Source organism: Prionailurus bengalensis, chromosome C1 (genome assembly GCF_016509475.1).
Source record: "Prionailurus bengalensis isolate Pbe53 chromosome C1, Fcat_Pben_1.1_paternal_pri, whole genome shotgun sequence".
Classification (NCBI taxonomy): Eukaryota; Metazoa; Chordata; class Mammalia; order Carnivora; family Felidae; genus Prionailurus; species Prionailurus bengalensis.
The window spans coordinates 138,607,960-138,623,343 of NC_057345.1; positions in this window are offsets into that span (position 1 = coordinate 138,607,960).

Sequence of the window (15,384 nt, forward strand, 5' to 3'; positions counted from 1 at the left end):
CGGTCTATTTTAGCACAGAAAATGTATATAGGATAATCTAAAAAATAAATGTCTAATAAAATCTGGAAACGCGATTTAAAAATAACTATCCTTTTGGTTCCTAGATATTCATGTTATTAGTGCCTTGTTTAGCCTCAATGCATGGTTGAAATGATACCCAGAGTGTAAGTTTTCCTGACTCCAAGTCCTTCGACTTCCCCACAGATCCATTCCTACTTCTCCAAGGATATATTAAAATCTATTATGGATACAGTGTCATCTTCAACTCTGTCTTTATTCAGAGAACCAAGGTTTGATAATGCATCCTTGTTTGATTCCTATAACCTTCTGACAATGCTGACTATTCTGTTGAATTTTTCTTTTTTTTTGGGTGGGGGGGGGCAGCAGCAAACCTTTTAAAATGGCATTTAGAAGCCAAAGATGACATCATGGTCATGAAAGTTTACCTGGTAGAATTCATTTCTTCAAATTATGAAATGATGAAATGATGATTCTTGGATATGAAATATTTATCATTTCATCTCTGCATAGTATTCTATGATTTTGAAGCATTTTAAGCTATATTATAATATATATTTTGAATCATATTATCTAAATTAATATTTACCAAAAATATGACTTCATTTGTGAAAAAAATATATATAAAAGTTTAAAGATATTGGGATCATTTCACTCAGTGTAGAAAATACTAGTAAATATCAACTTCCTGTCTTCTCTTCATAAAACATTTCTAGAAAGAAAAGAGAGGCTGCCTACACCCTCACCGGAAAAATGAAAAGAATACTAGCAATGGAGTGAAGAGTGAAACAGAATAATAGACATAGCTTATTTAAAAACTACATGAAGGTAAATGTTGTCAGATTTCTTTAAAAATGACTATTCAGGAGTGCCTGGGTGGCTCAGTTGGTTCAGTGTCCAATTCCTGGTTTTGGCTCAGGTCATGACCTCATGTTTCATGAGTTCAAGACTTACACTGGGTTCTGTGCTGACAGCATGGAGCCTGCTTGGGATTCTCTCTCCTCTCTCTGCCCCTCCCTGGCTCACTCACTCTCTCTCTCTCTCTCTCTCTCTCTCTCTCTCTCTCTCTCTCAAAATAAATAAGTAAACTTTTTAAAAAATGGCTTTTCCAACAGCATTTACAAAGTATTTATTCTTGGGGCACCAGGGTGGCTCAGTCGGTTAAGCCTCCAACTTTGGATCAGGTCATGATCTCACAGTTTTTGAGTTTGAGCCCCGTGTCAGGCTGTGTGCTGACAGCTCAGAGCCTGGAGCCTGCTTTGGATTCTGTATCTCCCTTTCCCTCTGCTCCTTCCCCACTTGTGCTCTGTCTCACTGTCTCTCAAAAATAAATAAATGTAAAAAAAAAATTTTTTTAAAACAAAGTATTTATTCTTATGCCAGAGACTATGATAGTTACTGTGGTAGACTCAGATATGGCCTTCCCCTCAAATACTTCATAATCTAAGCCAGAAAACGGTATGTTAACAAATGTGATCATTCCATTTGATAGGAACCTTAACGGAAGCATGCAACATATATACACAGTGCTATGGAATACACAAGAGGTGTCTGTTAACTCTGCTTCAGTAAAAAAGGACAATCTTCACTGAGGATCTAACTTTGATTCTTGAAGAAGGAATCAAGATTGACCAGGAAGAATAAAACCTGAGTATTTGGGTATAATTATAAATGTTTGAGATTCAAGAGAAAAAGTGAGGCATAAAGCCATAGAGCTCAGCAACCACAGGGCTTCGTACAATGTTGCTGTTGCCATTGTTGTTTTCCCACCAAAATCTAGGAGGAAAGAGAAACTAACTCAGATGCCATTTTTAGCTTGAACATCCCTCAAATAACCTGTTTAGGTGAAAAGGATTTGTGCTTTGGTTTTATTTTTAAATAATAATACATAAGAACTGCAAAAAGCTACCTCTGATTAATCTATAAATTAGTCAGTTCTTTTACAGTGACTGACTTCTTGCTTTTAAAAATTAATAATGTTCCAATAGCACACACAGAGTTTAAGTCACAAAAAATAAATCTGTTGGAGTTTCTCTAGTAAAAAGGCCAGTGTTCTAAAGATAGGCTAAAAAATAAACTTATCAGCTTCAGAAATCTTAAATACCATATCCCTTTTTGATGTGTTCAATCATTACAAAGTATCTGTTGACAAGAGCTTATGGCAGTGAATATTATCACACTGAGAAAGCTGGAGGTTCTACTTTTTTAATTTAAAGTAATTTTGCTGTTAGGTTCTTTTATAACTTTTTTATTCAATAGCTATCTACTGAGCTACTAGATTAGGAAATGGTTTTGTACTTTTATCACTTTGGTGATTTGGCAAAGTTTATATTTTCTGGCTAATAAGAGGCTTAAGGATAACCAACTATATAAATGTCTACATGACTCTATACGATCCAGAGACCAATGGATTAACTAGGCAATCTTTATGAAGACACACTAACCAGTCATCCATCATGTTAACAAACATACAATAGGAATTAATGAGATTATTGAAGGTATCTATTTATTATAGACTTAGTCCATGTAATAAATTGTAAATCAGATGATTGGCAGAGGTGATGAAGTGTCCATGGCTGAGGATATTAAGAGACTAGGTCTTTTAAAGTCAAAGAACAAATCAAACTATAAGTCAACAATTGGGTGTCTGGGTGGCTCAGTAGGTTGAGCATCCGACTCTTGATTTTGGCTCAGGTCATGATCTCACGGTTCATGAGATGCAGCTCTGCATCAGGCTCTGAGATGACAGCATGGGGCCTGCTTAGGATTCTCTTTCTCCCTCTCTCTCTGCCCCTCCCCTACTTGTGCTCTCTCTCTCCCTCAAAATAAATGAATAAACATTAAAAAAAACCTATAAGTCAATAATAAAATATCACATGCCAAAAACTTTATAGGTAACAAAAGCTTTATGTTCTTCTATAAGTAAAAGACTTTCTTCCTTCTCTGATGACTTCTAAAATTTTGTCTTTATCACTGGATTTGAGTACTTCATTATTATGTATCTTGGTGTGGTTGTCTTCATGCTTCTTGCCCTTGGAGTTTGTTGAGCTTTTGGATCTGCAAGATTATAATTTTCCTCAAATTAAAAAAAAATGCCCATTATGTATGCAAATGTTTTATCTACCTCCCTCTCTCCTACAGAGAATGACCACATGCACGTTAAGCTACCTGAAGTTGTCTGTAGATCACTGATGCTCTATTTGTTGTGGTTGCTACAGTTGTATTCTTTTTTTTTAATCTGTGTGCTCCCTTATAAATCCTTTCTATTGCCATGACTTCAATTTCACTAACCTTTTCTTCCAAAATGTCTAATCAAATGTTAATCCCAACCAGTAAGTTTTTTGCCTTACACATTGAATTTTCCATGGCTAGATATTTGATTTGTATCTTTTTGAAACTTACGGTATCTTCAGCTAAAATTTGGTAACATATGGAGTAAGTTACAACAATGTTTAGTGTTCTTTTCTGCTAATTCTAACATCTGTGTCAGTTCTGGGTTCCTTTTGATATGTTTATTATCCTCATTAAGAAGTCTTACATTTGTGTACTTGTACCCATCTTTCTAGGTGCTGGATATTTTATATTCCTAAAAATATTCTTGAACTTAGTTCTGAAACTTAAAATGTTACTTAAAATCACGTTGATCCTCTTGGACCTTGCTTTTAAGGTTTGTTAGGCATAACCAGGGAAGGGTTCATTCTAGGACTAATTATTTCTACTACTGAGGCAAGAGTGGTCTACATACTCTAGGCAATCCCCATTAGTAATAAGGCTTTCCAATCTAGCTGGTGGTAATGGTTCTTGATGGTCTGTGCAAGCATCAGGCATTATTGCCTTTAATCCTTTTTTATGGTTCTTTCCCTGGCCTTGGAGAGTTTCTTCACACTCATGCACTGATCAGTGCTGTGCTGTGCTAAATAATCAAGAGAGACTCTTTGCTGGTCTTTGGGATCTCTTTCTGAGCATTTTCCCTTAAAGTAATTTGTCCTGAGAATTCTCACTGCCCTGGTCTCCCAGATTTTCAGCTGTTATCTCCTCAACTCAGAGAGTCTGAAATCACATATTTGACATCAAATATTTTATTACAGAAGAACATAAAGCTTTTGCAACCTATACTGTTTTGACACATTGTCTTTAATTGCTGACTTTTAGTTTGATTTGCTACTTGACTTTAGAAGGCCTGCTGTGACGGTCTTTTAATAGCCTCAGCCATGGACCCTTTACCACCTCTGCCAATCATCTATCTCACATTTTACTGCATGGGCCAAGTCTGCTTGGAGAGTCATTCAAGGAAGTAAGCTGGGACAATCATAAGATTCATCTTATCTTTTGACAACTATCAGAGAACACTGCCATTCACTGCCTAATGCCTGGTATCTAGAAAGTTGTTACTGCATTATATATTTTTTAAGTTTATTTATTTGTTTTGAGAGAGAGACAGTACACATGCATGAGAGCAGGGAAGGGGCGGAGAGAGAGAGAGGAGAGAGCGAATCCCAATGCGAGGCTCAATCCCATGAACCATGAGATCATAAGCTGAGCCCAAACCAAGAGCTGGATGCCTAACTGACTGAGACACCCAGGCACCCTTGTTGTTGAATTTTTAAGAGGTAAAGTAAATAAATATATATATTTATTCTATATATATATTCTTGAAGTGATAAAATTCATACATGAAGTCAAAAGTCAACTTCACATTTAATGGACAAACATGGAAAACATTTCCATTAAAGTGAAGGATATCTACCATAAACTTGATTGACATTTATCTTGGAGCTCTCATTAATGCAATGAAGATCTAAAAAGAATAAAATGAATAATATTATTTGTAGTTGGAATGAAATTGTCTTCTTAGAAAAACTAAGGAGTCACTTAGAAAAGGAAAGTATGTCATTTACAAATACTATCTTTAAAAAGAAAAGTTTGATGGGGCCCCTGGGTGTCTCAGTCAGTTAAGCGTCTGACTCTTGATTCCAGCTCAGGTCATGATCTCACAGTTGTGAGACGGAGCCCCATGTCAGGCTCTGTGCTAGGTGTGGAGCCTGCCTAAGAATTTCTCTCTCCCTATGCTCCTCCCCACCTCTAAAAAAAAAAAATCCATTCTGATCCTGATAATAAGATCAATAGACGTTTACTAAAGCAAACTTGGGATATGAAGAAATGTCTAAAGTAACAGTCATCCATAATTTCTCATGGAATAACCCTTTAGACACAATTGACATTTATAAGTCTAATATTTGAATTTCAATGGTCCTGATTTTCTGCATGCAAAAAATCTTTACCTCAAAATGTTTCCTAGCAGTTGTTTGGATTGTGCCACATGTGCTTAAGCCTAGTCTGTTTATATTTTTCTACTCTGCTTTCTTTTGCTATGGCATCCTCTGTCAACTCTCCTATCAGAGGCTTTCTTGAGCTTTCAATTTGCCAGACCTGCCCAGGGATCTGTTATAGAGTTGGAAAAATTGTCAATTTTTCACCTCTGCTAAGACATCATTTTGTGGCCCCAAAATAGTGCGATATGTCCATCAAGACTCAGAGTATACTTAATCCAATAAAGTTAATGTTTACTATCCCTCTTTTTTGGAAATAGAGTCCCTTGGGAAAAGAGAGGCCATAATCTGTGGTGATCCCTGTTTATCACCTTCTACCTCCTTTCTCTCCTCAAAAGTCTCAGGCACTAACATCCTCATCTTCCTTCATATATAAGCGAAATCTCCCATGTATATCAACTCTGGAAAATTAATTTTAAGGGTGAATATAACTAAACCGTGTCTCCATAATTGTAGATCAATGAGAAAGAAAAAGAGAGAATTAGGGAAATGTGAGGGAAAACAAGAATGACAGACAAGACACTAGAGAGGATTGCAGAAAGATGGAAAATGAAAGAAAGATAAGGAATGACAGAAAGGGAGAAAGGGTAGGAGGAATGGAAGGAGGAAGGGAGGGGAAGTGGATGAAGGAGGGAGGGGAGGATAAAACAGAGAGAAAATGAAGGAAGATGAGACTGTTGAGATTGAGACAGACAGATTGAGACTGTTTATGAAAAAGAAGACATACAGAACTAATGACAGAAACATAAATTTCCATATGTCTTGAAAATTTTTCAAAAGCTAAAGTTTTCTTTAGGATTGACCATGTGACAATTCTTCCTTGTTTTGTGGGGAAAAAAAAAATGATGTTACTAAATTGTGACGAATGTTCTTATAACAGTTGAAAGCAAGACTTTCAACATTCCTTTACCAGTATATACATACTGCAACAAAAGACAAGGATATAATTGGTTAGCAAAATCTTATGAAAATATTATCTGTATCCAGAAAGTATGCTTGTTTTCTGTTAAATGTTTCATTAGAAAATAGAAGGAAAAAGTCTCTCCTACCCAAATGTCTTCAATAAGAGTCAGAATGCTTTATTTTCCACACTTTATCTTGGAAAATTCAGAGTACCGGAATCTTTGAAAGATCCATTAACAAAGAACTGAAAAGCATTGTAGGCAATATCCAAATTATGTTCGGTAGTATAATATACAGTAAGATAACAACAGAAAACCCTATTGACTGATATTAGTCTTTTAGAAACTTTAATGATATTGCATTTAAAATAATCAATAGGGAATGACTAGGAAGGAGAACAGACAGTCTATATTTTAGCAAGGTTCTAAAAACACGTGCTGGCTGGCTAGATAGATGGCTGAATGGATGGATGAGTAGATTTTCTATTTTCCATTTTGTGCTATTACATGAACAAGACTGCTGATGGAATATATGTGGGCTGGAGGGAGGTAGAAGGGAAGGGAATAATCAAGGACAATTCTGAATTTTTGATATGAGAAAACTGGTAGATACTAACAGAATATACTAGCTTTGAGAAACAAAGTGCAATCAGATTGGAGGAATAAGAAAATCAAGGTTTCAATTATAACACGGTTAAGTTTTAAATTTCTTTCAAACACCTAGGTAAAGCTATTAAGTAGGCTACTGAATATATTTTAAGCAAAGGTCAAGTCTGTGAACAAATATTTGCCAGCCACTGACCTATAAGTAGCATGTAACATCATTCATGGACGTGGTCACTTAGGTAGAAAATATAGATGGAGAACAAAGATCCCAGGAGCACTCCAATATTTACAAAAGAAAGAACCAGGAAAGTGTGGTGTCTCAAGTCCAAGAAGGCATTTCAAAAGGGGGAGTGTGGTCAGCCATATGCAAGATTACTACAGAAAAGTCAAGCAAGATGTATTCAGAAAATGAGACTCCTGAATTTTGCTCTATGAATTTTACTGGTTATCTTGATATTAACAGAACTCAACAGAAGCATACTCCTGGTACACTGTTAAAAAATATTTTTAGGGATGCCTGGGTGGCTCAGTTGGTTAAGTATCCGACTCTTGGTTTCAGCTTAGGTCATGATCTCACAGGTTCGTGAGTTCAAGGTCTGCATGGGGCTCTGCAGCCTCCTTGGGATTCTCTCTCTCTCCCTCTTTCCCTGCCCCCTCACACCCCCGACTCATGTGCATACTCTCTCAAAAAAAATATATTTTTTTTATTTAAAATTTTTTTAATGTTTACTTTTGAGATAGAGAGAGACAAATCATGAGCAGGGGAGAGGCAGAGAGAGAGGAACACACAGAATCTGCAACAGGCTCTAGGCTCTGAGCCATCAGTACAGAGCCCAACGTGGGGCTTGAACTCACAAACTGTGAGATCATGACCTGAGCCAAAGTCAGACACTTAACTGACTGAGCCACCCAGGCACTCCACAAAAATATTTTTAATGGTCACTCAGCATGCCATCATGTTCAGTCTATGTTGTATCATAACATCTAGTAAATACTTTATAAAATATGTTTTGTTGGCATCCATTTTTGCACTATAATAAAGACCATAATTCTGAATCTCCTCATGCAACTAGAGTTATATCTTTGATGATTTCCCTAAATAAATTCATAGTTGAGGTATTTTATTTCAAAGATAATGAATGCTGTATAGGCTTTGAATACATCTTTCCAATTTCTCCTTTTGCCATGAAGGTTAATTTAGAACATATTATCATTCCTGATCTGGCGATAAGATGTAAATGAAATAAAAATTATTTAATTTAAGCTATAGCTTTCCCATATAAACAACCCAAACCATTTCCTTATACTTATTCTTTATACATTATTCTTTTTATTTTATTTTATTCTTTTACATTTATTTATTTTTGAGAAACAGAGTGAGACAAAACGTGAGCAGGGAAGGGGCAGAGAGAGGAGACACAGAATCTGAAGCAGGCTCCAGGCTCTGAGCAAGCGGTCAGCACAGAGCCTGATGCAGGGCTCCAACCCATGAACTGTGAGATCATGACCTGAGTCGAGTCGGATGCTCAACCAACTAAGCCACCCAGGCGCCCCAATACATTATTCTTTCATATACTCAACAAAGCCAGACATTTTCAGTTTACATGTGGGAAAGATACTGGAAGAAAAATGATCATTTAATCTCATAGTTTCTATTACTTTGAGTCCATATTCTATGCATCTGTTACTGAATGAAGGTGAGCTCTGAGTAAAACCTAGACATTTTGAATTGAGTTACTAGGTAAACCTACAATTAAAATGACTCAAACAACATCCTAACTAGAAAAGCATATAATATAATCAGTGTAAAAAAAATCTTTAGGGTTTATTTTTACCTCACAGACCAATAACAATCAAAGTTAAATTAAAATATCCTCAGTGCTTAGCACATTACCTGGCACTTAATGGGTGCTCACTAAATATTTGTTGACTGAATTAAAAGCCAGCTCAGGAGAAAATAAAATAGATCAACATTACATTCCCTCCTGTGGATAAAGAGGCTGTTTTGCAAGGCAGTCCAAGAATCAATAGTAAAATAATTACTTTAGGATTCTGATGATTTTGGAAATAAAATTGCAAAGTCTAAATTAGGTTTTGTGTTGGTTTCTTCTCTACAGTGTTATACCTTCCTTTCTAAAATGAACCTACAAAAGCATTTTTTTCCTCTAAAGCAGTCAAGTATTCCTTAAACACCAAATTAAACACTATTATTTATCTTTAATGCATGATAATAGAATAAATGTACATTCCCAGTAATACCCGCAATTTCATCTTTCCCATTACAAATGTTCTCCCAACATGAGCATGTTTTAGGCTGGTCAAAATCAACACCTCTATTAAACAGTATTTTCCTCCAGTCAATATTTTTCTCATTGAAACATTTACTTTCAGCAATCCTTAAACTCCAGAGATCTAAATATAGGCAACCTCAACTTGAAAAAATTCACAGCTAAAACTAACATATACTCTATGCCAATCTGTGCACCAGCTGTGGATTAAAATGTGCTGAAAAGCAGAACATTTTGTCTCTCTTCAATGATCAAATAGTCTCTTGCAGCATATACAACTCTCCATTTAACAGGAGGAGGATGGTGTGGCAGGAGAGGGAGAAGAATCTGGGTGATTTTGTTTTGAGGTATCTGGAGGTGCTGAAATCCACTTAATCTATAGTTGTCATGTGGTTCTTTAAACAAAAAACCTGTGTGAGTATTAAATAGGGACAGGGAGAGTAGCGGTAACTGAGTTAGATTCTTGGAAAGAGAATATCTTCCTGACTTTTTCAAATTACTTTGAGATTTGCTTCCTGTTTATTTTCTGGCAAACATTTAAAAATAGTTGTCTAAATGAGGTCGCATTTGCAGCGACTGTAGAAATTCCTTTAACTGTAGCGTTCCAAGAAAAAAAAAAATGACAGATTTATTACAGGGGCAAGCATTAGCCAAAGAGTTCAGTTAATTATTTTAAGTCTCTTAAGAAACGTGAATGCATTTTTGTACTAATATAGTATTTACCAATATGAATTTTCCTAACACTTGAAGAATAAAATTGCCCAACCATTCCCTAGAATCCTATAGATCACTAATTCTTTGCTTATTCTTTCATTTTAAATGGCTCAAAAACTGTACTGGGATTATGTGGCATAGGATGTCTTAGTTAAAGAGATTGGATGCTCACTGACCTACTTAATAGATCAATAAAGCATAATGTCAAAGGGAAATAAAAATTTCTTAAAATTGTTGATTTCAAATTCATGTTCAATATTTTCCCAGTATTTTGCAGAATGGTCATATTTTTATAGAGACTTTTGCCTAGTGGCAAATTAATTTGTTTTACTTATTTAGTTCCCCAAAGTACAAGTTCTATTGTCTTCTAACCACATGGCAAAACAAGAATAGTTACAATCCTAATCAGATTGAAATGAAATATGTATTATTTCATTTTAAAGAACTATAACTTAAATTCTTCACCATAATTTTATAAAGACAAAGCACATATATGTTAATCAGACTGCTAAATGTTGAATTGTTATTCACTGAGAGTCAAAATGAAAAGCTTACACTGTATGAAAAAATTAAAGGAAAATATTTGTATATATGTTTGTACATCCTACATAAAAATAGGTAGACACGTTATCTTTAGGTATTGTCTCACCAACAGGAAAGGAAAAATGGACAGCTTAACATACCAACAGTTAAAATGTACAATTTAAAAAGCAAAACTATGAAAAATAAAAGTAATAAGTAACGTCTTTCTTATGTTTAAACAGGATTTTACACTTTTAAAAACACTTTGTTTTATTATCTCATTGTGAACTTTATAACTACACTTTGAGATACGAAAAGACAGACACTATTATTCTTAATTTCTACATAAGACAAACATAGAAATGAAGTGATTTTCACAAACCTTAAAACTGATCTCATTTTTTTTACTCTTTTAAACTTCATACATACATATATATATATATATATACACACACACACACTGAATTACAATGAAACAGCCAAATAAAAATGGACAGACTTGTATCTTAAAAGGATATAAAAGGAAAAATTGATATATGCATTAAAGTAAAATGACATAGACAATCAAGCCAAACAAAAGTTAAAGCAAAGAGAAGATGAGACAAAGCATAAATTACTGTAACCAAAGAAAAAAAAAAAAAAAAGTGGTGACTGTTGTTCTCTTCCTAATTCTAAAAAAAAAAAAAAAAAAAAAGACTTAATCAGAAATCTAAATGGAATTTCCCCAAAACGAAGCTCCACCAAAGAAAAGCAGCACAGTATAGGTTAAGGACCACTTAATTACTAACTATAATCAGCCCATTTCAATTGACCTTTTAAGCATGATTAAAGGTTTTATCATTGAATTTCACAGTTTTGTTTTTTTTTGAGCCAACTTAAATTCTCTATCCTTGACTAACGTGCATAAGGATACATTATTAAATATACCATGTCACAGCTACCACTGCTTCCATTATTACTAGTCCTTTGATGGAGAGAGTACATAACACCTTAATGAAGCCATATATATATACATATATATACAACACTATATGTATCTTACATATATATATCATATTTTCTTTGAAATTCAACACCAAAACTCCTCTCAAATAACCAGTAACATTTTTTTTAGATTTAGGTTTTAAATATAAGGTATTATACCAAATCAGAGGTAAACATCATTGATTCCAGAGAATTTGCTCTGAACTGGCCAAATGTTGAATTCAATTAGAGTATAATATGTTATCTGGGGTTATCCTGTTTGCCCTCATATATATATATATATACACACACATATATGTACATATATATATATGTACATATATGTGTGTGTATATATATATACATACACACACACACACACACACATTTTATTTTACAGCACCTCATGTCTTAAATGCTCAGTAGACCTAAGATTCTAAAGGTCACTGAAGAAATGTCAATGTTATCAGCGTACACATTAACACATCTAACACATTTTTCTTATCAGCTATCAACACCTCAACTTAGATTCAAGTAATCAGTTACCTGGCAGGGACCTAGAAGAATAAAATATAGGACTTGTACATTTTAATTAAGAGGAAAATGTGACAAACAGGCTCTCTTATGAGGTAGGAAAGGACAGGTATAACTGGGAAAATAAGAGCAAAGGGCAACAGAGGTTGATGGAAATGGTCTAAACACAGAGCAGACTACTCTGTTTGCCTTTTCCAGCTTCACGAAAAACTGCAGGACTAGGCTCATCCTTGGTTCTAAACCAGCCATTTTAATCTTCTCAATAAACCAACAGATTCAATATTTGATTTCTCACATTTCCACCAAATCCCAGCATCCCCTCCACTACACACATACAAGCCTAAGGGAGCTGCCATGGGGGGCTCTTAGTTAAAAGATTTCCACTTGAAGGTGTCTGACACCTGGGGTAGCAGAGATCAGGGGGACATTGCCAAAGTGTGAAATCTGCCTCTGTTTCCCTGCCAGATTCTTTGTCTTGGAACAAAGCCAAAGCGTAGGCCTATTGGGTCCACCACCACTGAATGCGGAGGTAAACAGAAGAGCAGGAGAGGAGCACCTTCATCGTTATACACTGTAAGACGCTCAAAGAGGTTTGACCTGTGAGCATAAAGGCTGGGTTTTGAGTCAGCAGGGGGTAAGTGCAGTCTGAGGTCCAAAAAAGATCCAGGAAGTCCACTCCAGTGGACCAGAAACAAAAAAAAATGAAAACAGTTACCTGCATGGTCTAATTTATTTAGATTTATTCTGCCTAGTGGAGTCTTTCTCTGTGTTTTTTTTTCAATATTTGCTTTTTCTTTTTTATAAGTAATCCATGTTAACTACAGAAGACTTGGAAAATACACAGATGAAACTATACATCACCTGAGATTCTACCACCTGGAGATAACCACTAATAACATCTTCATGCATTTCTTCCCAATCTGTTATTTTCCTCTTCATATGTATCTTCATATATAGTTGCAGATAAAAATAGAGAGATATTTTGCCTTATATGGTGCATATGGTTGTATAACCCTTTTTATCAGTTATTTGATGTGAATATTTTCCTAGTCACTCAAATTCTATAACATGATTTAAAGGCCACAGGGTCAGGTATAGTGTATCACCGATGGGTGCTGATGACTCAGGGGAACTCAGGGGCAAACCACCATTTCTTAATTTTTACCAGTATCTTCCCTGGAACGTTGGAACGCTGAGTCCTGGCTCTCAAAAAGAGAGGAGCCATCCCCTGGCCAAAATCCCCTGGTCATACTGCTATGACGCCACCACCATCTGACTCAGTATAAACACAGCCTACACCTGTGGGATTGGACTTACCTGGAAAAAGAAACATCTGCTAATTGTCCACAACCTGTGAATGGCGCCTGGGACTTCCTGGCTACTCGGGCCAAATTCAACAAGTTCTGCAGCCCCATTTCTTCAGCTCTACCTCGTCCTGTTCCCCTCCCTGCTCGTCTTTGTAGGTGTGATGCCAGCACATCCCCTTCCGGAGTCTGTTTCTGTGATGAGAAGTGCAGAGAAGGAGCGTTAATAACACGTATCACGCACTGTATTGTTTTCGCTGGTGACCTTTACATAGAAGTACGCGAATTTTACTCTGGCGATACCTGTGGTAGATCTTCTCACAAAGGGAGGGGATCTTCTTTGCACTTTTGTCATATTCATTTAACTTTTTTTTTTTTTTTTTTTTTAACTTTGCGGTTCCCCTACCCGCGCCCAAGACTGTAAGGCTCACTCCAGTGGCCCTCCCACCGCGCGCTGGAAAGAGTACAGTACGGGACCTCTACCAAGCTCCACTTCCCCCCCCACCGGATGGAAGACCGGCTAGGGGTGGCACCCTTCTTGGCCACGCCCAGTTTCCCAGGGAGCCGCGGTTTCAGCGCCGGGCTAAAGCAAACCACACGCTGGGATTACGCTCGGCCCCTGAGCGGACCTGCGCAGTGGCTTCAGGCAGCAGGCGGGAATACCACGACCGTCCATCAGAGGCTGGAGGGGAGGGCTGGGGTTCCCCACTAAAAAATTATTTACTGAGCACTTACTTTGTGCCATTCAGTATGTAACATGATCGTGGTCTTTATTGAATCTCCATTACAGCAAAGGAGAAAGGAGAGATTGAAAAAAATAAAACAATAATAAAATAATTACAAGTATTAAAAAAATTCTATCAACCAAATAAAGAGGTCAAGATCAAAAATACTTAGGGAGACAGTTTGAAGACTAAAGTCACAAATGCTGTCTTGAAGAGGTTTCTAGCACATTGGAAGACTTCCTTTCCCCAGGACCTCAAAAACTTTTAAGTATTTTTTTTACCATTTTGTAAAACACCTGATGCATTACAGGCTAGGAGCGTTAGGAACTCACCATCTGCGACCCACACGTCCCTCTGCCCCACCCATGTCCAGTCTTTATGCCTTCTCATTTAAATATGTCTATTGACACCTCACTGGAAAAGTTTACCCGTAGTGAGTAGTGAATGAGTTAAAGGATTAAGCATGATAAAATGCATTTTTCTTTCTAGCCTGCAGCAGTTCAATACATAAATTATGTCTTTGATCCTGGCAACTCTTCGGCAACTAAAAAGATGTTTGAAATAGGAAAACAGGAAATGCCACAGAGAAATGTGTCTCTTTGTTTCTTTTGAGAGAAACCTTCCCATCAGAGGTGCAAGAGTAGTGAAATATGCTAGAATTTAAGAGTCAGCCACACCTTTAAAATGAATTCCAGCTCTGCCACTTGCTTAGTGTGATGACAGGGCAAATTACATAACCAAACTGAGTGAGCCTCAATTTCCTCATCTATAAAATGAGAATATAGTCCACAATGCAGTATAATTCTAAGAATTAGAAATAATGTATGTTAAGCATCTGGCATTTGGTGGCACTTGATACATTGCTATTGTTATCAGTACTTAAGAACCTGTGATGTATGAACTATTAGCTGCATTACTCTCATCTTATGTCCACCAGGATCAGAGGTGAAATAAATAACTTTCCCATAATTAGAAGGTGAGGATTTAACTTTGAATCCTGTTCTTAACTGTGTTTGGAGCCCTGAGAGGAACTAAAATGTGGAATAGCATCTTAGTAGATTCCATCAGTGGTGTCTCAAGTATAAGGCCATTTAAAGTAACACTTGGTGGATAGAATAATATGTAGTACCAGGATGTACCTTAAAAGTACTGTGGCAAGGTGAGGGCTGGGACTGCTGACTCGCCTGCAACTGTCATAACTCAGGCAAGAGTAAACTTAAAAAGCAATGGGAGAGCAGGAAGGATAAGGAAGTTAGGACCTAGTGGATTAGTTGTGGTAAGAGAAATCTATCATAGGGGGTCCCAAAGGAGCACTCCTATGCACGAAACATCAATGAAGGAATCTAATTCAGACCACATTTCAAAAATACTTTACTTTTTATTGTGGGAAAGAAGTTTTATTTGAAAATATTTGTCAGAGATGGTAGTGGACTAATCAACAGCCTGGACTGCATACAGAGCGCAGGACTCTTGGGTGG